The 24733-nt window shown below is 37.9% G+C and overlaps 1 protein-coding gene and 1 pseudogene across 7 annotated transcripts in view; one reads left to right on the top strand and one right to left on the bottom strand.

Annotated features, from left to right (window-relative positions):
• The window catches only part of ARHGEF9 (Cdc42 guanine nucleotide exchange factor 9), a 480567-nt gene that overhangs the window by 359352 nt on the left and 96482 nt on the right, over positions 1-24733 (bottom strand). The window lies entirely within an intron of this gene.
• On the top strand, positions 11522-11628 carry LOC130038237 (uncharacterized; annotated as a pseudogene).

Genomic DNA, 24733 nt, shown 5'->3' with positions numbered 1-24733 from the left:
AGAAAAATCATAGGAATTAGAAAATAAGCGATAAAAGAGAAAAGATAAATGAAACTGGAATAGCTTCCTATCAGACTATTTTTTACTTTGGGGCAACACTTGGTGGTGCTCAGGGCTTACTCCAAACCTTGACCATAGGTAGTACTTTTGGCAGGCTCAGTAGACAATGGGAGTTCTAGGGATTGATCCCAGATTGGCCGTGTGCAAGGCAAAGACCCTATCTCTCCAGTTAAGATAGTATTCTGAATAGAATGTGAATCGTTTGACAAGCCAAAGAAAAGAAGAATAAACTCATATTTAAAAATAAAAAAATAAAAATAAAATAAAAAAGAAATAAAACAAAGGCATTACAATAAAAATTATAAAATGCAAGGTATTATTCAGGCTCTACTGTGAACAATTATAAACTATTTTACTATCTTAAAGAAAATGATGAGGGGCAGTAAGGAGCACAAGTCAGCAAGAAGAAAAATACATGACACTATGGGAAGATTTATCCTGCTGGCCAAAAACACTGGCTGCAGTTTGGAACCAGTGACGCAAGGCCCTAATGCTTGGCATATACTACAGATCTGACCAGCAGTGTATGTGGTTTTAGTCCTGTTATTTTCCCCCATTATATCACATAAAATCCACAAAATCGCTTCTCATAGTGAAATCTCAACAGGACAACCTCCAAAACCACAAGATGTTGATGAGTGCTAGAAATTATACAGCCTTAATCAAACAGTAACAGTAAGTTCAAGCAAAATAGCACATTCCCTGAATCAATGCAGAAGGCTCCAAAGAAACACACATGAGCACCAAATTGGAAAGGAATATCCTTGACAGGAAAGAAGAGAACACTAACTCCTGAGCTCCCCTGAACTCTCCCATGGAGTGAAAGAGGGACTCTGATAATATATTGGAAAATCCTTCCAAACTACAACAGGCACTATGTGGAAAAAGTGCATAACCCCACCACAAGGATTGGATGAAGAGATGAGCCCTGAAGCCTCAACATGGAATACCCAAACACATAATCCCCCTGTTAAAGAACTCAGAGACTAAACGGTGAGGTTGTTTAATAAGCTCAAATAATCAGTGTAATTGACATGGATAAAATACAGGAGGATATGAGAGAAACAGTGGAACAGATGCCCAATAAGGTACAGAAGGATATGTGAGCATAAATAAGAAAACAACAGCATAATTGTCATTAATAAAAAAATATCGGTAGATAAAATAAAAAATTCAATGGATGCCCTAAAAAAATATCAACTGAATATAGAATAAGTTTACTTTAAGATGTGAGGCAGACAATGGCAGAGATGGAAAAAGACTTTAAAATAACCAAAGGGCAGACAAGAGACTATGGGATGAACTTAAGGGGAACATTCGAATCACCAGAGTCCCAGAGGGCAGGAAGGCAAGATCAGTGAGGAAGTAATGGTCAAATATACCATTATTTAAAAGTTCCCAGAGCTAGAGAATGTATGAATTTTGATCCAATAAACATGAAAGGTACCAACTACAAGAGACTCTGAAAATAAGACCCCTTGACATACCCTAATCAGAATACTGAAAGACTATACATAGAGAAAAATACTGAAAGCAGTAGGATCAAAAAAGAAAATTACATAAAATGAAGCATCAGTTAGATTTTAAGCAGACATACTGAATAAAATCCTCCAGGCCTCTCTTCAATGGTGGCATAGCACTGTAGCACTATCTTCCTGTTGTTCATCGATTTGCTTAAGCGGGCACCAGTAAAATCTCAATTGTGAGACTTATTGTTACTTTTTTTTGGCATATCAAATACACCACGTGGATCTTGCCAAGCCCTGCTGTGCACAGGATACTCTTGGTAGCTTTCTGGAGGAATCAAACCCAGGTAGGCTGCATAAAAGGCAAATGCCTACCCGCTGTGCTTTTGCTCCAGCCCATGGTGGCAAATAGTAAAAAAAAACTTAATTGAAGGAAGATCTTATCAAGAATACTTAACCCAGCTGGACTCTCATTCAGATTTGAAGGAATGCTACACAACAACATGGATAAAGAAAAGTTCAGGAGCCTCAGAGACTCAAAAACCAACTTTGAAAGAAGAGCTTGAATGGGCTATTCTAAAGCAAGCAAACCCCACAACAACGTACATCTAAAGGAAGATGGCACAAAACTACATGACAATAATCTCTGTGAAGGTCAGCAGTCTAAATGGTCCAATTAAGAGACATAGAGTGGCAAAATGGCTTTTAAAAATGAGCCCAACATTCTGCTGCCTACAAGAAACATATTAGAATAGTCAGAGTAAAAACAGACTAAATGTGAAAGGCTGGAAAAAGTTTTTCAAGCAGACAAGCCCTTCAAAAAGGCGGGGGTGGCCATATTAGTATCCGACAATATATATTTCAGGTTGATAAAGGTTACAAGAGACAATGTTAGTCATTTCTTAATAACCAATGGATACTTATATAAGGAAAGAATTACACCCCTAAACATATATGCAGCCAATGAGGGAACAGTAAAATGCTTAAAGCAACTGCTAATAGATTTCAAAAGGAATATTGGCGGTAACACAATAGTAGTTGTAGACTTCAAGACCCCTTTGTCATTTCTTGATAAATCAACTAGACTAAAACTCAGCAAGGAAATACTGGCTTTGAAGCATGAAATGGATGAGAGGGTGAATATATATATATATACCAAAAGTTGAAAACGCGTACTTCTTCAGTGCTCATGGGTCATTTACCTAAAGATATCACACACTACGCCATAAAACATAACTCTATGAAATTAAAAGGATAGAAATTGCATCAAATATATTTTCAGACCATGAAACACTGAAAATAGAGGAGAATTGCACACAGAAACAGAATCAAATCAATTGCTTTGTAATTAAACACCTCAGTTTTAAGCAATCAGTAGGTTAGATAGAAAATAAAAAGGAAGTCAAAAGATTCCCAGAAACAAATAAAAGTGAGTACATGAGCTACCAGAACTTGTGGGACACAGTAAAAGTAGTGTTAAGAGGAAAGTTTATAGCTCTGCATGAATTTATGAGGAAGGGAGAAAGGGACCACATAGATATCTTATCTTCACAGTTTAAGATCTTGGAAAATGACCAATAAAAGTAGCCTAAACCAGACAGCAGAAGTAAATAATAAAAATTAGAGGTGAAAATAACAAGGTAAAATCCAAAGTTCAATTAAAGATATCAATGAAACTAAGAGCTGGTTCTTAAAAAATAAACAGGACTGATAAATCACAAGCAAGACAAACACACACACAGATAGAACTCTGATAAAGCAAATAAGGACAGAAAGGGGGTGGGTATAGCCGTGCGGGCGAGATACTCTCGATAGCTTGCCGGGCTCTATGCGATTTTTTATTATTTATCTATTTATTTACTTTTAATTAGTGAAACACCATGAGGTACAGTTGTAGACTTACAAATTTTTGTGCTTCGGTTTCAATTATACAATGATCGAGAACCCATCCCTCCACCACTGCCCATCCTCCACCACCACTGATCCCAGTACCCCTCCCACCCACAACCCCACATCCCACCCTGCCTTTGTGGCAGGGCATTCCCCTTTGTTCTGTCTCTACTTTTGGGTGCTGTGGTTCGCAAAAGAGGCACCGAGAGGCTATCATGTTCGGTCTACAGTATACTTTCAGCATGCATCTCCCATCCTGGGAGTATCCTCCCAACCTCTTGATTTGGTGCTCCCTTTTCTATCTGAGCTGCCTTTTCCCCTAGCATGTGCACTGGCCTACAAGCCATGAAGTGAACCTTCTGGTACTTATCTCGGCTATTCTTGGGTGTTAGTCTCCTATTTTGTTACTTTAGAAACATAAATCCTTTCGATGTCAAAAGAATGAAATGTGTAGAAATAGAATATTATATTCAACAATCAAAATTTTCCCAGGGGCTATAGAGATAGCACAGCAGGTAGGGCGTTTGCCTTGCACTCAGCCGACTCAGGTTCGATTCCCAGCATCCCATATGGTCCCCTGAGCACCGCCAGGAGTGATTTCTGGGTGCAGAGCCAGGAGTAACCCCTGTGCATCGCCGGGTGTGACCCCCAAAAAATATATTTCCAGTGAAATATGGGAGTAAAGGATTGAATATTATGTATTTATGTAACATGAAATTGTGTGTTGAATATATCTGAAATGAATTAAGCACACAACTGAGACAGACTACATTTGAAGATGTAATGACAACTATTAGAATATCTAAAACTAGTGCCCTTTACACAACATAACTAGAGAACAATAAAGAAGCTAGGAAACTGTAACTATAATTATAAATTGTAGGTGCCTATTTTTACTTCAATTTGTTTTAGTATAAAGAAATAAAACAAGGACACAAACAATACAGAGTGAGGACAGAGAGGACAAAATCTTGACCTTAGTTTGTAAAACTGTGATTACTAAACAGGAGAGGCAACAAGAGACAGATTAGAGGAGACATAAGGTGGAGGATGTTGGGCACATTGGCAGAGGTGAAGGTGCAGTGATTTATACATCAAAAACATCAAAGTTTTTATGTAAAGAGGATTCCCCATAAATTTTTTTTCTCTTTTCACCTTTACAATAATTATAACAGTTCAATGATGGGTCTCATTCTCCTAAATAGCCTTGAATATAATCTCAGGGCTAGGATGAAAGAGATGTTACTGGGGCCTGCTCGAGGCAATCGACGAATAACAGGATGATGAAATGAAATGAAATAACAGTTCAGTAAATGTGTCATTTATTTTGCATGGGCACAATAAGAACATGTAACTTTAGATTTGGTTAAAAAGGATCAAAGTAAGAATTTGGTAATATTTTTCAACTCTGGGTCTCAGCCACTCTGTTTTAGTTCACTTGATCCCAGAGTTTTTCTAGGTCTTGGAAGAGACAGAAGCACCACTGTCTTTCAGTGAGGGTTATTTGTGAGATACACACACAAACATATACATATATATGATATATAAGAGAATATATTTCTCTTATATACCTTTTTGAGTCCTTGGGCTCTCCCATGTTGTATTAGATGGAGTGGATTTTTGCCTACGCTGGATCCATCTTGAGTTCCACAACCCATAACAAGTTTTAAAAAATAATACAGATCATAAATTTAGATCAACAGAGATTATAATTTAAATTAGTATGAAACCCCCCTTTTTTCTACCTGCAATTTATATCTCTGAACACAGCCAGCTGGCATGGCCCCTAAGCAGTTATGCTCTCAGTTATGCTCTCTGTTAACAGTGCGGAGAGGATGATACAGCTGCATACAGAAGAGTCAAATAGGCAAAGCAAGATTAGATAGAATGTTCCAGAGGTAAATTCCAAACAAAGGGGCCAGGGTAGGTACCAGGATATAAAGAAGAATATTTTAAACTTCCTGCTTTTCCTTTGCCACTTTTGTCCTCACGTGTTACATGTCTTTAAGTCTAACTAGAGGAGTGCTCATCCATTTTTCTAGTTAAAAAGAATATAAAATGAGAAGACTTTTCACCTGATTCCAGGACTTCCTACTTAAAAATGTGCCATTACCAAACTATCCTAACATTTCCCTCTGAATTCTGGAGGGGTAGAGCAGAATAGTTAACACTCTTTTTAATGATGCTATCTAGATCCAGGTACCCTCCCGGTGGAAGGGCTCCTTTTCAGAGCCACACATCTGACTAAACCCCTCCAGTACAGCCGGTTTTCATCCTTGATCTGTGGGGGACGAGAATTGAGGCACACCATGCACAGGCAAAGCTGAAACATGGCAGACACCCTCTGCTCATCTGATCCAGTTACTTAACCAGTGGCAGGACACTGTCCTGAAGCCTGGCATCTAACTAGACACCCAAGGGAGCCTGTTCTCATCCTTGATTTTCAGTGGATAGGAATTGAGGCACATAGCAAACAGCCAAAACTGAAACATTCTGGGGAACCTCTGCTCATATCATCCAGGCATCAGCCTAGTGGCAGGGCTCCTTCCCGGCCACGAGTTATTCTCCCCCTCCATGTCCCATAGAAAACATAAGTTACCCTCTTAGTTGGAACTTTCACTAGTTTAGCTTAAGCGCCAGAAAAAACAGCCAATAATTCATTAAGCCCCCCTCAATTAATACTGCATCGTAAACCAAATAGTAACAGTGAGAATGAAGAGGTAAACCACACAGGTAACAATGGTAAAGCAACACAGAAGCCCATCAAGCTTACTTATTGAAGAGGCTAGCCCACAAGACACCAAAAGTAATAAAATGCTAGAAAACCTCTCTGACAAGGAATTTCGAAGGGAGCTACTGAGGATGCTTAGGGAGCTAAAAGAAACAATGGAAATCAATGCCAAAAAAAGACAAGAGGATTTGAAGGTAAAAATGTGGAAACTGCAAACAAACTTACAAACAGAAATGTCGAACCTGAAAAACCTGGTAGACGAATTGAAAAACATAGTGGAAGGCCTTAGCAGCAGAGTAACAGCTGCGGAGGACAAAATCAGTGAGCTCGAAGTTGAAGTCCAGAGACTCTCCAGAAAAGATCAGAAAATTGAAAACAGACTCACAATCTGGGAACAGATGGCAAGAGAAGATCGTGATGAAGACAAGAGGAGTAACATAAGATTTACTGGAGTCCCAGAGGTACAGGAAGAAAACCCTGATGAAGAAGATCGAGGACTAGACAAGGATACCCACTCTCTCCACTGCTGTTCAATATAGTACTGGAAGTACTTTCAATAGCACTTAGGCAAGAAAAAGATATTAAGGGCATCCAGGTAGGAAAGGAAGAAATCAAGCTCTCACTATTCGCAGATGATATAATAATACACGTAAAGAATCCTATAAACTCTACCAAGAAACTCCTAGAAACAATAGACTTGTATAGTAAAGTTGCAGGCTATAAAATTAATAACCAAAAGTCCATGGCTTTCCTATGTGCAAACAGTTAGAGAAAAGAATGTGACATGAAATTAACAATCCCGTTCACAATTGTGCTCCAGAAAATCAAGTACCTAGGAATCAGCTTAACTAAGGAAATAAAGGACCTGTACAAAAAAAAAGTAGAAAATGCTGCTTCAGGAAATAAAAGAGGACAAGAGAAAATGGAAAGATATCCGCTGCTCATGAATTGGGAGAATTATCATTGTCAAAATGACAATACTTCCCAAAGCACTGTACAAATTCAATGTGATCCCAATAATGATACCCATGATATTCTTCAAACAAATGGAGCAAACACTCCTGAAATTCATCACTTGATCACTCGACTTCCCGTTTACCATCTATTTGCTAAAGTGGGTGCAGGTAACATCTCCATTCGTCCCTGTCATGTGCTAGTGTAGCCCGATGGCGTCTGTTCGTTCTAGGAACACGAAGAGCCTCAAACCAATCGTTCAGGGTCTTGAAGAAGAATTCTGACCGTATTGTAGGTGTTTTTCAACAATCTGTTTTTCAACACCTTGGTAAACAAGACAGCATACCTGATTCATGACCATCAACAGAGATCAGAACACCGGATTCTTTCTCGCATTTGAGTGAAATGTGATACTCCAAGGATATCTCTTTCAATTCCTCTTTGGGACACCTGAATAGCATTCTCATCCTGTTTCATAGAGCCCAGGCCTCCGTGGCATGTGTTAGTGCAGGAAGGAGAGTGGAATCGAAGAGATGTGCCCAGAGCCGGAGGTTCTTCGTCCTCTTAGCTATTTCTTTGATGCTCTTGAAGGCGTTCCAAGCCTCTCTCTTCCTCCGGCACAACTCAGGTGGCAGGCCATTCGTTATGTTGACTTCTCGACCTAGGTACACATAACTGTTGCATTCAGAGATGGGCGTTCCATTGAAAGCGAATGGAACATCAGGAAAGAGACTGTTTCTCATGAACATTGTCATCATGAAATTTAGCTGTAGTTCGAAATTTCCACACTCACGGTCGTAGTTGGCCAGCATTTGTGCCGCTTGGCTAGTGATTGGTGTTATTAGAATGATGTCATCAGCGAAGTGGAGGTGGTGTAGTTGCCGACCGTCTATCTTCGCTCCTATTCCTTCCCATTCCAGTCATCACATGACGCTCTCGACAGTGAAACTGAAGAGCTTCGGTGAAATGGTATCACCCAGCCGAATCCCTCTCTTGACATCAATGATCACTTTGTTGTAGAATGGTGAGTTCCTGGTAGTGAATCAGTAATAAAGTTCATGGAGGATACTGATGTATTAAGTATGAATGCCCTGATTTTCTAGGGCTTCAATGACCACTTCTGTCTCAACAGAATGAAAGACCTTCTTTAAATCAATGAAAGTTAGACAGAGAGACATCTTGAACTCCCAAGAAACCTCAATGAGCTTGGTTATCGTGTGGATATGGTCGATGGTGCTGAATCCTTTGTGGAAACCGGCATAGTTGCATAGTTGTCCTTCATCTAGTGTTCTGCCAATCCTATTCATGATGACTTAAGTGAACAGCGTGTAGATGACAGACAATAGGCAGATCAGGCAATAGTTGCCAATGTAGTGGTTGTCTCCCTTCTTGTACAGTAGTACAGTCCTGTTGGTTTTCCATGGGCACGGAACCTTGCATTCAGACAGGTAGCACGTGAAGTGCCAAACTAATGTACTGATGAATACTGAGGGCAGGTTCTTCAGGTGTTCAGGTCCGACCTTGTCTGGGCCAGGTGCTGTTCAATTCATTACCCATGAAATGGCATGTTGGATTTCTGAAGGGAGAACGTTGGGAATAACATATCCATCCTTCAGAATTTGGCATGTGGACAGGTGGACGTGGCTATCGTAGAGATCTGAGTAGAAATCATGGAAAATCTTCTCCATTGCCCTTCGGGAAGATGTGATAGATCCATCAGGACATCGGAGGGCAGTGATCTTTGTATTGTATTTGGCCAAGGACAGGTGGGAATGAGGAATGTTTTTCCCAGCTTCGGCCATATCTACCAGCACTTCTGCTCTTCTATCTTTGAAGTCTTCCTTTATCGCATCTCTGCACTGCTTTTCAAGCTTAGATGTTCGCTTGTGGTTCCCTGAGTCATGCGAAAAAACATGTTGGTGAATAAGCTCAAGAGTTTTTGAAGACAGGCATTTTCTTGTGGCTATATCTCTCTTGGCATTCCTCACACAATCATGGAAGTGCCGAACCAGTCGATCGTATTCCTCGTCAATATTGTCAATGAAGGCATCTTCCCATGTTGCAGCAATAGTGCCAAATAGCTCCCAGTTGGTGGTTGTTCTGGGTGTTCTCTTCTTAAACTTTGCAGCCCTTTCCCCCCGCTCTGTGAAGTAGAATTCTGCACAAAGGAGACGGTGGTCCAATCACGTTTGTAATTTTGGGACAACAGTGACATCAATCAGGCAAAACAGTCGATTAAATATGGTGTGGTCAATTTTGTTGTGGAACTGTCCACAGAGAGACTCCCATGTCCAAAGTTTAAATTAGCCTACTGGAACTGTGAGTTACCATGGATGGTCTTGGTCAACATGATGAACTCAGACAGTCTCTCAACCCTGTTCATTTCATTATAGGCCATGGGTCCCAATGAGAAGTTCTACAGCTGATCTGCTCGGTCCTATCTTGTCATTAAAATCATGAAATTCATACGGAACAATAAGCCCCCATGAATAGCTAAAGCAATTCTTGGGAAAAAGAAAATGGGAGGAATCAACCTCCATTACTTCAAACTCTATTACAAGGCAGTAATAATTAAAACAACATGGTATTGGACCAAAGGCAGAGTTGCAGACCAATGGAACAAGGTTGAATATACTGACATCTCCCCTCAAACATATAATCATCTAATATTTGATAAACGAGCAAAAAATGTGAAGTAGAATAGGGAAAGCCTCTTTAACAAATTGTGCTGGCAAAATTGGAAGACTACATGAAAAAATATGGGCCCAGATCTCTGCCTAACTCCATGTACAAAAGGAAGATCAAAATGGATTAAAGACCTCAACATCAGACCGGAATCTATAAGGTATATTGAAGGCAAAGTTGGCAAAATCCTCCATGATATTGAAGCTAATGGTATCTTCAAAGATGACAGGCCACTGGCCAAGCAAGTGAAAACAGAGATAGACAAATGGGACTATCTTAAACTAAAAAGCTTCTGCGCCTCCAAAGAAACAGTGACCAAAATACAAAGACAGTCTACAGAATGGGAAAGGATATTCGATGAAGGCACATGCAACAAGGGGTTGATATCAAGGATATACAAAGTACTGGTTGAACTCCACAAGAAGAAAACATCCAACCACATCAAAAAAATGGGGTGATGAAATGAACAGAAACTTTCTCAAAGAAGGAATCCGAATGGCAAAAAGGTACATGAAAAAATGCTCTAGATCATTAATCAGGGAAATGTAGATCAAAACAACAATATTATCTCACAGCACAGAGACTGGCCCACATCCAAAAAATCAAATGCAACTAGTGCTGGTGCAGATGTGACGATAAAGGGACCCTTCTTCACTGCTGGTGGAAATGCTGACTGGTTCAGCCATTTTGGAAAACAGTATGGATGATTCTCAAAGAAATTAGAAATTGAGCTCCCATTTGACTCAGCAATATCACTCGTGGAATTATATCCCAGAGAGGCACAAAATATCGTAGAAGTGACATTTGAACTTGTTTGTTCATTGCAGCACTCTTTAAAATAGCCAGAATCTGGAAGAAACCTGAGTGCCCGAGAACAGATGAATGGTTAAAGAAACTTTGGTATGTCTACACAATGGAGTACTATGTAGTTGTTAGAAAAGAGGAAGTCATGAAATTTACATACAAGTGGTACTACATGGAAAGTATCATGCTAAGCGAAATGAGTCAGACTGAGAGGAACAGGGATAGAAAGATTGCATTCATCTGGGGAACATACAGTAACAAAATAGTAGACTAACTCCCAAGAACAGCCGAGATAAGTACCAGGAGCTTTACTCTATGGTTTGGAGGCCAGCCACACATGTTATGGCGAAAGGCAGCTCAGATAGAGAAGGGAGCACCAAATAAAGGGTGTTTGCAGGATCCCCCCTGGATGGGAGATGCATGCTGAAAGTAGACTACAGACCTAACACGATTTTCAGTCAATGCCTCTTTTGGAAACCACAGCACCCAAAAGGAGAGAGAGAACAAAGGGAATGCCCTGCCACCGAGGCAGTGTGGGATGGGGGGATGGAGGGTGGGAGGGATACTGGGATCCGTGGTGGTGGAAAATGGGCACTGGTGGAGGGATGGGTACTTGTTCATTGCATAATTGAAACCCAAGCAAAAAATTTGTAATTCTACAACTGTACCTCATGATGTATCACGGTTACGGTCACGGTCATGGTCCTCCTGTTGTTCATCGATTTGCTCGAGCGGGCCCAGTAATGTCTCCATCATGAGACTTGTTGTTACTGTATTTGGCATATCGAGTGTGTCACGGGTAGCTTGCCAGGCTCTGTCATGTGGGCGAGATACTCTCGGTAGCTTGCCGGGCTCTCAGAGAGGGGCGGAGGAATCAAACTCGAGTTGGCCATGTTGGCTGCATGCAAGGCAAAGGCCCTACCGCTGTGCTATCGCTTCTCGGCCATTTGGCTAAGATCAAGTGTAGTATCTGTTCATGATGTATCACTAATAAAAATTTAACAAAACACTAGATATTGAGCTTCGATATGACCCCACAATACCACTTCTAGGAATATATCCTGAGTATGCAATAAGCACCATAAGAATGACATCTATATGTTCATTGCAGCACTGTTCACAATAGCCAAAATCTGGAAACAACCCAAGTGTCCTAGAACAGATAACTGCTTAAGAAAACATTGGCATATCTACACAATCGAATACTATGCAGCTGTCAGGAGAAATGCAGTCATGAACTTTTCTTATAAGTGGATAGTCATGGAGAGTATCATGTAAGTGAAATGAGTCAAAAGAGAGGAACAGACATAGAATGACTGCACTCATTTGTGGAGTGTAAAACGTCATAACATGAGGGTGACACCGAAGGATAGTAAATAGACGGACCAGGAAGATTTCTCCATAGCTGTAAGCCTGCCTCATGAGCAAAGCGTAGAAGGCATCTGTAATAGAGAAGGGATCACTAAGAAAATGATGGCTTCGAGGAACCAGTCGGGATGGTAGATGTGTGCAATAAGTAGATTCATGACTAAACATTATAACCTCTCAGTGTCTGTATTTGCAAACCATAATGCCCAAGAGTAGAGAGAGAGTATGGTGAAAATATTTTCTGCCATGGAGGCAGGGGCAAGGTGGGAAAGGTGGCGTACATTGGGGATATTGGTGATGGGGAATGTGCACTGGTGGAGGGATGGATGTTTGATCATTATGTGATTGTAACCCAAACATGAAACTTGTAACTATCTCATGGTGATTTAATAATTTTTTTTAAAAAAAGATGCTAATTAAATCACGTTTAAAAACATTTTAAAATAAAAAGTAAGAATTATTAAAATTAAGCCACAAATATCCTAGATGATTAAATTTTAGAACCAAGGTTATGTCACAAGTAACTTTTATCAACTATTTAAGAATAAAATGATGCAATCTTTCTAATAGATTTCCCCAAAACTGAAGAAAACACTTAGAAATACGTTTTATGAAGCCAGTGTTATTAATCTGATAAAAAAAATTAATCAATACCACTAAGTAAAAACTAGAGGCCAATATCTCTGGTGAACACAAATGCCAAAGTCCTGAGAAAAATACTGAAAAACTAAATATAATAGCATACTAAAGGTTTATATGCAAACATCTAGTCCTAATTATCCCTGAAATATAAGGATAGTACAACATACTTCAAACAGTAATTGTGATGTGCTACTTTAGCAAAATAAAAGATTAAAATCATATGATCTGGTCAAGGGCCCTGCTGGTATCCATGGTAATCTCATATTGACACATGGTGAAGTAGAATAGGTGAGGTAGAATTGACAAAATATTTACTATAGAAAGATAGAAGAGGGAAATAATTGACAAGGTAATCAAACCTTTTATGACCTAATTGAATATATAAAAAAGTGCCATATTGATACCACAAATGGTGTTCTGAAGTCATACACCATAGTTTGTCACATTAAGTTAATGTTTTCTATTTGAAATACATTTATCGGGGCCAGAAAGATAGTTCAGAAGATGGGCATTTGCCTTGCCTATGGCCAACGTGGGTTCAATCCCCAGCATCCCATATGGTTACCAAAGTACCACCAGGAGTAATTTCTTAGTGCAGAACCAGGAATAACTCCTGAGCATCGCTGGGTGTGCCCCACAAAGCAAAAATAAATAAATAAAATACATTTACCAAAAAATTGTGTTTGTGTCCCATTCATAACTTTTCTTTACACTTACAGTTTTAAGAGAGTCATGAGCACAAAATATGCCTTATCCTAATATTTGTGCATTTTAATCTTTGTAATCAAAAATAACCTATAAAATTTAACCAATTTACCTCACTAAAACAATAAAAAATGGATTCAAACATTAACACTTAATAATTATCAAAACAATTCACTTAAAATTATTTCAATATATTCAAATAAAGCAGTTAGAAAATAATTGTATATGATGAGCCCACAACGAAGATCATAGTGGTGAGGACCTGAAAACTTTCTCTCTAAGACTGAGAAAGAAAAAGTGTACCCACTCTAACCACGTTTTTAAATATAGTACTTAACATAGATAATTGAACCCAGAAAAATAATTGCTTTTCAGATTGTGATAGTTATCAGAAATGAAGAATTAAAACGGTTTGCAGATGACATTATTTTAATATAGGAAACCTTACAGACACTATAGAAGTTTAACACTTAATAACAAATTTCAGTGAAATTACAGGTAGCATTTTCATACACTGAAAACAAATTAGTTGGAAAAAATACTGAGAAGGCTCCCATTAATAATAGCATGAAAAGAACAAAGATTCAGGAATTTAAACAATGAGAAGAAAAATCTGTATGCTGAAACTATAAAATACCTGAGGTATAAATTAAGAAAAAAAATGGGAAGATAGCTCATACTCATAAACTACAATAACTAATATTGCTAAAACATTGCTAAAACATTCATTCTACCCAAAATTATCCAAAGAATCAGTTCAGTTTCTACCAAGTTCCAATGGCATTGTTAAAGAGAAAGAAAAAACAATACTGAAGTTTGTATGTAATCACAAAAAGCTACACAAAATAAAGGAAATATTGTTAAGAAGAACAATTAGAAGAATTACACTTCTGATTTAATACTACATTGCAAAACTATAGTAATTAAAAAGAAATGACAAAGATATAGAAAAGGTAATGAGCTAATGGAACAGAATGGAAAATCCAGGCATAATATCTAACATCATGCAATTTCATAAATGCTTCAAGTATATACAATGGGAAAATAATAGTGTCTTCAAGAGTGATAATAAAACAATTACATTTTACTTATAAACATTAGAAACAAATAAAAATAAATTTCTGAGACCATAAAATTAATAATTAAAACTAGATAAAAATTACTAAATTAACAAGAGGAAAGATACTTGCTCTTCCACATAAGTAATCGAATCTCACAGCTTAAGAGGTTGGAGAGTGACCAACAAAAAGAGCCCAATCCGAACAGGAGGAAAGAAATAATAAAACCCAGAGCAGAGATTAACGAGATGGAAACCCAAAAAATAATCCAAAGATCAATGAAACCAAGAGCTGGTTCTTCGAGAAAATAAACAAGATAGATAAGCCTCTAGCAAAACTCACAAAGAAAGGGAGAAAGAAACTCTAATAAGCCAAATCAGAAATGAAAGGGAGGTCATTACAACAGAAAAATACAGAAAATCAAAGGATCCTCGGAGAGAAGCTTTATGCCATGAAACACAAAATCCTCGAGGAAATGTATAAATTTCTAGATTCCTATAGCCTCTCAAGGCTGAACCAAGAAGACCTGGAATACGTGAACAGACCTATCACCATCAAGGAAATTGAAATGGTAATAAAAGACTCCCCAAGCAAAAAAGTCCTGGCCCAGATGGATTCACTAGTGAATTCTTCCAAATCTTTAAAGAGGACTTACTCCCAATCCTCTTAAAGCTTTTCCACGAAATTGAAGTATCAAAAACACTTCCGAACAGTTTATATGAAGCTAATATCACCCTGATACCAAAAGCAGACAGAGATACCACAAAGAAAGAGAATTACAGGCTGATATCCCTGATGAATACAGACACAAAGATCCTCAACAAACTATTATAAAATAGAATCCAATAACTCATCATAAAGATCATACACCATGATGAAGTAAGATTCATCCCAGGGATGCTAGGATGGTTTAACATTGGGAAATCGTTCAACATAATTAATCAGATCAACAATAGAAAAGATAAAAACCATATGATATCAATAGACACAAAGAAAGCATTTGACAAGTTACAGCACCCGTTTATGATGAAAACTCTCAGCAAAATAGGCATTCAAGAAACTTTTCTCAACATATCAAAGCCATCTACCACAAGGCCACATAAGTATCATTCTCAATGGGGGAAAAAACTAAAAGCCTTCCCTTTAAGATCGGGCACCAGACAAAGTTGCCCGCTTTCACCACTCCTATTCAATATAGTACTGAAAGTCCTGGCCATTGCAGTTACGCAAGAGAAACGTATCAAGGGAATACAGATAGAAAAGGAAGAGGTAAAACTATCAATATTTGCAGATGATATGATACTATACTTAGAAAACCCTACAGATTCTAAAGAATAGCATCTAGAAACAATAGCTCGGTTTAGTAAAGTAGCATGGTAAAAAATCAACACCCAAAAGTCCATGCCTTTCTTATATAAAAATAATGAAAGAGAAGAAAGAGACATTAAAAAAACAATACCATTCACAATTGTACCTCAGAAAATCAAGTACCTCGGAACCAGCTTAACAAAAAAGGTGACAGAACTATAAAAGGAAAATTACAAAACACTACTTCAAGAAATAAAAGAGGACACTAAGAAATGGAAAAAACATCCCCTGCTCATGGATATGGAGTATTAACTTTATCAAAATGGCAATACTGCCCAAAGCACTATACAAATTCAATGTGGTCCCTATCAGGATACCCATGACATTTTTCAAAGAAATAGACAAAACTATCCTGAAATTTATATAGAACAATAAACCCCCATGAATAGCTAAAACAATACTTGGGAAAAAGCAGATGGGAGGCATCACCCCCAGAAATTTTAAACTGTACTACAAAGCAGTAGTAATTAAGACAGCATGGTACTGAGCTAGAAACAGACCTGCAGACTAATGGAACATAGTTGAATATTCTGTCACAGACCCCCAAATATATGACCACTTAATCTTTGACAAAGTAGCAAGAAATGTGGAATGGAACAAGGAAAGCCTCTTCAACAAGACAGATATAACGAAGCCTGCTTCATGCTGTGAAAACTGGATAGCCACCTGCAAAACAATGAACTCTGACCTTTGTCTAATGCCAGGCACAAAAGTCAGATCTAAGTGGATTAAAGACCTCAATATCAGACATGAATCCATAGAGGAAAATGTAGGCAGAACTCTCCACAACATTGAAGCTAAAAGCATCTCTAAGAATGAAACAGCACTGACCATGCAAGTCGGAGCAACATAAACAAATGGAAGTACATCAAACTAAGAAGCTAATGCACTTCAAAAGAAACAGTGACCAAACTACAGAAAGAGCCCACAGAATGGAAAGAATATTTACCCAATACCCATCTGATAAGGGATTAATATCCAGGATATACAAGACGCCATTAGAATTGTACAAGAAAGAAACCTCCAACACCATAAAAAATGGGGAGAAGAAATGAACAGAAGGTTCCTCAAAAAACAAATACAAATGGCCAAAAGGCACATGAAAAAAGTGCTCCACATTTCTAGCCATCAGAGAGATGCAAATCAAAACAACAATGAGATATCATCTCACACCACAGAGATTGGCACACATTCAAGTCCAGCCTTTCTGGTAAACAATATGGACAGTCCTTCAAAAAGTAGAATTTGAGCTTCCACATGACCCCACAATACCACTTCTGGCAATATATCCTGAGGGTGCAAAAAAAAGCACAGTAGAAATGACATCTGTACCTATATGTTCATTGCAGCACTATTCACAATAGCCAAAAATCTGGAAACAACCCAAGTGCCCTAGAACACAGATGGCTGGTTAAAGAAACTTTGGTACATCTACGCAATGGAATACTATGCAGCTGTCAGGACTGAAGTAGTCATGAACTTTGCTTATGAATGGATAGATATGGAGAGTAACATGGTAAGTGAAATGAGTCAGAAAGAGAGGGACAGACATAGAAGGAATGCACTCATGTCTGGAGTATAAAACGACATAACATGAGGCTGACACCTAAGGATAGTAGATACACAGGACAGATATAACGAAGCCTGCTTCATGAGCAAAAGTGAGAAGGTAGCTGAAATAGAGAAGGGAACGCTAAGAAAAAGATAGCTGGAGGAATCGGTCAGGATGCGAGATGTGTTCAGAAAGCAGATAAAGGACCTAACATGATAACCTCTCAGGGTCTGTATTGCAAACCATAATGCCCAAAAGTAGAGAGAGATTATGTGGAATCATGTCTGCCATGGAGGCAGGGGGAGGGTGGGAAAAGTGGGGTATACCGGGGATGTTGGTGGTCGGGAATGCGCACTGGTGGAGGGATGAGTGTTTGATCATTGTGTGATTGTAACCCAAACATGAAAATTGCAACTATCTCATGGTGATTCAATAAAATGAAAGAAAGAAAGAAAGAAAGAAAGAAAGAAAGAAAGAAAGAAAGAAAGATACTTCCTCTTTAATTTGGTGATGATATTTTACTTTTGCTTTGCTTGGGGAGCACATCCAGCAGTGCTCAGGGCTTACTCCTGAGACTGGTTCAGGGATCATTCCTGGAAGTGCTGGAGGACCATGCAGGGTGCTGAGGAGCAATCCTGGTTGGCTGTATGCAAATCAAGCACTGTACCCACTGTACTATCTCTCAAGCCTAGTGATGATATTTTCATTAATCCCAAAGTCACAAAAAGCAAAACCAATAATTAGCAAGCTGAAATATAAACTTAACAGTTTCTGTATAACAAGGAAGCAATAGATATATAGATATATATAACCTATGAAATAGAAAAATATATTCCTGTCATATATATGATAGTGATTTAATATCCAAAATAAACAAGGACTGTGCAAATATCAATAGCAAAACCACTAGTAACCTTATTGATATGGATGTAGGATCTGAAGAGAGTTTTTATTTCAGAAGAGATATACAAATTTCCAACAGGAGTTCAACATGACTAACTATCACACACCCGTATATCAAAGAGTCTATGAATTATCACCTCACATATGTTATGATGGCTATTATCATTAAGTCAAGATAAAACAACTTTTGGTGGGAATGTGGAGAAAATGGAGCCCGTTTGCACTATTGATGAGAAGGTAAATTTCAGAGTCATTATGGAAAATTTTTAAATATAATTACTATATTGATTAGAAATCTTATTTCTGTGTGAGTGGTAAATGGTAAAAAGTTATGATCTCAGGAAGATGTCAAGTTAAGTGAAATAAGCCAGAAGAAGAAAGATGAACAGATGATGATATCACTTAGAAATAGTATTTAGGATAACTGGATGAGAAAATGCATTATTTTAGATAGGGATGTCCAGGTCAACTTTGGCCCCAGAGTACTAGGATGGAGAAGGAAAGAAAAGTGGAGAGGAGGCAGTGAACAGAGAGGTGAGAAGCAGTGGGGGCCAGGTGAGGTGATTCAGGTACAAAGGTGGTGTTAAGGAATAAGAGAGCTAAATATCCAAACCACGGCTCCACAACACTGAAATCAAGACACCGAGACTTTATCAATCAAACTTAGAAAGTCAAGAGGGCAGGCCAGAGGGGGAAATATGGGAGGGAATCTGGGAATATTGGTGGAAGGAAAGTGACAATGATATTGGGGTCGGTGTTGCAATATTGTTTGTCTAAATCTCAACTATGATAATTTTGTAAATCATAGTCCGTTAATCTAAAAAAGATATACTTTTTGCCCATGCTCAGCTGTTTGGACCATTTTTTGTTTTAATTATTTGATATGATATTTTTCATTGATACTGTAATAAAGAGATTAATAATAAATGATCAGGCTATTCCATAGAAAAAACATTAACAATGTCACAGAGAAATCTGCACTCCTATTTTAATTACAGAATTTTTGCAGTGCTTAAGATTTGGAAATAATATAAATAATGTTCTTTCTATGTGAATAAACAGTGTAATGATATGGATGGATTTGTAGTACATCCATAAATGAATTAATCAAGACACAGAAAGATAAAAATAAAATTATTTCAGTTTTAGTCAAAATCATACATTCACAAAACAGAAAAGATGGATGTCAGGCAAAAGAGCACTTTCAGTTACAAGCTGATCACAAAATGTAATGCTTTACGTACTTGAAACTTACTGAGAATCGACCATAAAATTGGAAAAAAGTGTCAACTATAGAATGGACAGATATATTAATTATTTTCCGTTTAATTCTTATAATCACTCCATAATATCTATATTTATGAAAATATTACGATATATTTTAATATATATTTGTCAAAAAATTTAAAATTAACTGTTTAAAGATCTTTCAAGTCTAAAGATGTTAAATTTTTCAAACACTTTAAATGGTTTTCATATTGAATTATGCATGTTTTCAAATCTATATGATTGTTAAGGGAAAAAATCCTAGGTTGTCTAGAACTAGATATTCCACCTCTATCATTACCATCCTCCTCTTAAGCTTTTGTGGGTTTACTGCTTGCCTAGACCTTGCTGTAATTTATATTTACATCAGTCAAATAACCACAAAAGAAATACACGGAGCAAATTACATAAAATAACCAAGGATTTATGTAATAACCTGTTGTATGCAGGGTCCTATTCTCTTGGGGTCAGTGGTAAAATAGAAATAAGAAACACATATAAATAAATGAGATGGGTAATAATTGAATTTACAAGGACCTCTAAAATTCATTTACTCTATGTTTATTTGACCTGCTTTACATTTGTAGTAAAAACAAATAATCCTCTAGAATAGCTATTGGATATTAAAGTTTTATTCTCATTTATTTAATAATTAAAATCACATTGATGGGGGTACCAATCTGAAAAACTCATCTCTCATAAAACTTTTATTTGACGATAGTTAGAAAACTACTTCTTGTTGGTGCTATGGCAAAGAATAGATTCTGAAATAAAACATATTGGGTTGACTGCACTATGCTATTTACTATTATACCCCAAAGGCCTCAAAACTTGATCCTACAGAAATGTTCAGGTGCCCTGAATCTGGTTTATTTTGTTTGAGGATACAGAAGCACCAGCCTTGTATTTCCTTTATGGAGGAGTGGTGGGTTGAGGCCAGACCTGAAAGTGCTCAAGACTTTCTCCTGGCTTTGTTCTCAGAGTATAACAGCATTAGGTTCTTGTGGGGTCATATGAGGTGCTGGATATTGGACAGGCTCAGCCTCATGCAAGTCAAGTACCTTAACTCCTGGACTATCTCCAGTCCTCTGTCTTGTATCTGCTTTAGTCCTAGGTTGAAGAACTCTATTGTGTCTACTCAAAATTGTGTCTCTTACTTACGCTTCTACTGAACATTGTCTCTTTTCCAATTGTTCTCTGTTTTCCACATGCTAATATAAATTAAAATGTTATGAAGACCAGGATTGGATTAAGTAAAGAATAAGGAGTGATTGTTATTGGGTATTGGGTATTTTGGAATTTTATTTTAAAATTTCTGAATAAAAGTATTCTGAAACTTGATACTAGTAATTGTTGTACAACATAGTGACAACATTGAAATACGCACTTTAAAATGGTTGAAATGGCCAATTCCACTTTGTGTATTTTCCTTCAAATTAAGAAAAGTTATAGAATGTGGGCTAGAAAGTTCTTCATTTTGTTTTGTTTTAACCCACTCACCTCATCTTCTATGGGAGAAAATTAAGGCCTCGCAGACGGAGAGAACTGACTTAAGTCACAGAGTGGAGAAAAGTTTTAGTTTTGACCTCCCATAGCCACCACCATCTCAACTTACCCACCCGCCCTACTTTTCAGATTCATGACCTAAATGTCCAAATGGATGAAAGCCAAGCAGCTTAAATTAATGGACACACCAGTAACCCCTGCTGAAAACTATGGGACGCCTTTGGGAAGGGGCCTGACCATTTCCCTGCCCTGCTGAAGCCCCAGAAACCACTCCACATGCCACTGCTGCTGTAACAGCCGACAGCATATGACCTAAATTTGTGGCTTCACTGAGAATCTCTGCAGATTCATTCTCATTCTACAGAGCCTGGAGTTTCTAGAGTGTAAGCATTCAAATTCCACAATACTGAAATTCCAGTAGGAGCACACCAAATTAGATGAGAAAGTAATGCAGAAGCCAACTAAGCTCAGCAAACAAAAATAGTAACACAAAAGGCTCAGGTAGCAACAAACAGCTTAGTAAATACTCAGACAAAAACTTAACGACCCCCAGCTGAGCTGTAACAATTTTCACAAATTTTCTTTCACTAAATTGTATTCAATCATTACTTTATCATTTAGTTGTAATAAATAATATCAAATAAATTATTGTCTGCCTACTACAAGGGCAGATTTGGGGGTTGGTTGGGTAAATGGGGGACAATGGTGGAGAGAAGTTCCTCCAGGTGGTAGGAATGGAGTTGGAACATCAAAATTCATAAAAAGTACATTATGAAAAACTTTGTAGACCAGGGTGTTTAAATTAAGTAAGAACATAAAAATAAAATAATAAATTTGAAAGAAAGAAAAGTTTAAGTTTCTGCATGATGGGCTCCAGGATTAAGATGTTTCTTTTACTTATTTAGTACCCACTTGATGTTATTTGTTAGATTATGAATTTATAACTAACCTCCTCATTATATAGATAATGATGCTAATACTGGATTGCCATAGTTTTGCTTTTGTGTTACTAGTAACATGCTAACTAGAGGAGTAAAAGAACTTGATGCTGTACACACTTTTGTCAATCCCTTCCCATGTTAAAAACACAGCTTTTGTCTGTTTCCTATTAAACACAATAAAATCCATAGTGAACTGAACTTACCTCCAACATGTGCAATTCAAAGGATACTCTCTCAATGCCCAAAGCCTATCCCAATACATGTGGGGAGGTGAAATTCTAGCTATCAACACAAGCTAATATGACTACTCAATAATTTCATGCTTCTAGCTCCATCCAAATGCAACATCATTTGTGTCAGGGAAATAGTTCAAAAGTATATTCCTTGCATTCTCAGTGTTCAAAGTTTGATACTTGGCACTACAGGCAACCATAACATCTTTCAGAGTGTGATCATGGTAGACTGAATTATCATTGGGTAAGATTTCAATTTTCTTTAGAAGTAGGAGCTGGAGTGATAGTACAGTGGGTAGTTCATTTGCCTTGCACATGGTCCATCAGGATTCAATACTTTGCAGCCCTGTAGACTGCCAGGAGTGACCATTGAGCGCAGAGCCAGGAGTAAACCCTGAGCACAGCCATTGTAACCCCCAAACCACATATTTTTAAATTATTCGGTGATCAAAAGAAACACAATTATTGACTGTGATTACTTAATGAGCAGTAAGCTATGACTAATTAATGAAATTATTTAATTGAACATGGGCATGACTGTCCTCTATGTAACCCTCAATGTATCCAAGTTCCGTGTATTATGTAACTCCTTTGTAATGGCATATTATAGGTATCGAATGTTCTGAGGTCAGGGAATGCAAGGACCTGGGGTAGGCACCCCATCTTGAGTCACTAAGTGCTGTCTAGATATTAGAATTATATTTGAGATAAACAGAAACTAGATCTTCATCTTTATTTCTATATTACTGTTGTCCCTAATGAGCCCACCTTTTTTGAAATGATAATATGAAACGCTCTATAGATCAACTTATATGAGTACCTGAAGAGCTATAAGATCAAAGATAAAAAGAGAAGACAAAAGAAAGGTACAGTCTAAAGACAAACTTTGTAGACTTGGAGGTGCATTATCTGAGTTTACATTATGGTCGGTCGAAATTTCTTTGAAGTAGTTAAGAAAAGGGTGGACATGCTATTTATTGTAGAGCTATAAATAGGTCTGTAGCATAAAAGCCTAGAAAATGTCACTGAGTAGTCTGAATTTTTGTTTGTTTTGGGCCATACCTGGCTGTACACAGGGATCACTTCAGCCTCTACTATATATGGTGTCAAGGGGAACATATATGGTTTCAAGGATTAATCCCAGGTCAGCTGCATGCACAGCAAGTGCCCGACCTGCTGATCTATCTCTCTGGCTCCAAGCCTGACTCTTTTATAGCTAATCGAAGAATAATTTGACTCATGTCACACAAGAAATATGCCATCGGTAAACTGTGATTCCTCTTCTCTTGGACCTGGAAAGCAAGATTAAGCCAAAAGATAACAGTCAAAGCCAAGTTATGTTGGCCCTAATAGCACTGGAAGTACACCATTCATGTGTGGATATTCTCTGATTAACTGGTCTTCTGCTTTATCTGTGCCTTTGTTCCTTTAAAAATTCCAAGTCAGTATTCAAATTTTTATCTCTGGAGAAGACTGAGATTAATCTCTCATGGAGGTATAGTTGTTCGCCTTCTTTTACACCAACTAAATCTTTTGAATTCAACAATATTCATTGGTAAAGATGAAACACTAAATTTTGTGTTTCAAAAAGTCCATAGTTCAGACAATAATATAATTCATCTGGGCCTCTGTAGAAGTTAGTGTCTCTGTTTTCAACTTACACAGATATTGAGTTTCTGCATCCTGTTATGCTCGTCTTATAGCAAGAGAGGGAAAATTGTGAACATCTTTGAAAAAGCCATATCCAAATGAAGAATGATATCCAAATGTTAGGACTTGGCATTTGAGAAATAAACAGGACTCATTAGTCTATTTTATAGGTAATAAAGGTACAAACAGATCCATTTATGTCCACACCACCGAAAAATCACTGGATATAAGATCTGTAGTAACTTTTATCTCTAATGCCAGTCCTGTAGCATTCAAAGTACATCCTAAGGGACATTTTAACCTTAGCAAACAATCACTATGTAGGACTTGTTGTCTACAAACACATGCAAGTTTCAGGAAAATTAGCATTTTGCTCTTTCTTTCCATGTTGTTTCTATCTATCTATATCTATCTGTATATCTATCTATCTATCTATCTATCTATCTATCTATCTACATTGCCCTGTCACTGTTCTCCCATCGTTCATCGATTTGCTCGAGCGGGCCCAGTAACATCTCCATCGTGAGATTTGTTCTTACTGTGTTTGGCATATTGAATATGCCAAGGGTCATTGCCAGGCTTTGCCGTGTGGATGAGATACTCTTGGTAGCTTGCTGGGCTCTCCAAGAGGAGCAGAAGAATTGAACCCTGCTTGGCTGGGCTGGCTGTGAGCAAGGGAAATGGCCTTCCATTGTGCTATTGCTCCAGGACCTATCTACATTATTTTTCTTTTTTCCTTTTTAATTTTTTATTGAATCATGATGAGATAAAGTTATAAGCTTTCATGTTAGAGTTACAATCATACAATGTTCAAACACCCATCCCACCACCAGTGCACATTCCCCATCACCAATATCCCCAGTATAACCTCCCTTGTACAACCTCCCCAGCCTCCCTGGCAGACAATTTCCCCCATACTCTCTCTCTCTCTCTACTTCTGGGCATTATGGT

This window comes from Sorex fumeus, unplaced genomic scaffold, assembly GCF_029834395.1.
Source record: "Sorex fumeus unplaced genomic scaffold, SorFum_2.1 ptg000073l, whole genome shotgun sequence".
In the NCBI taxonomy this organism is placed as follows: Eukaryota; Metazoa; Chordata; class Mammalia; order Eulipotyphla; family Soricidae; genus Sorex; species Sorex fumeus.
Note: the sequence above shows the minus strand (reverse complement) of the source record. Positions and strands in the feature narration are given on the sequence as shown.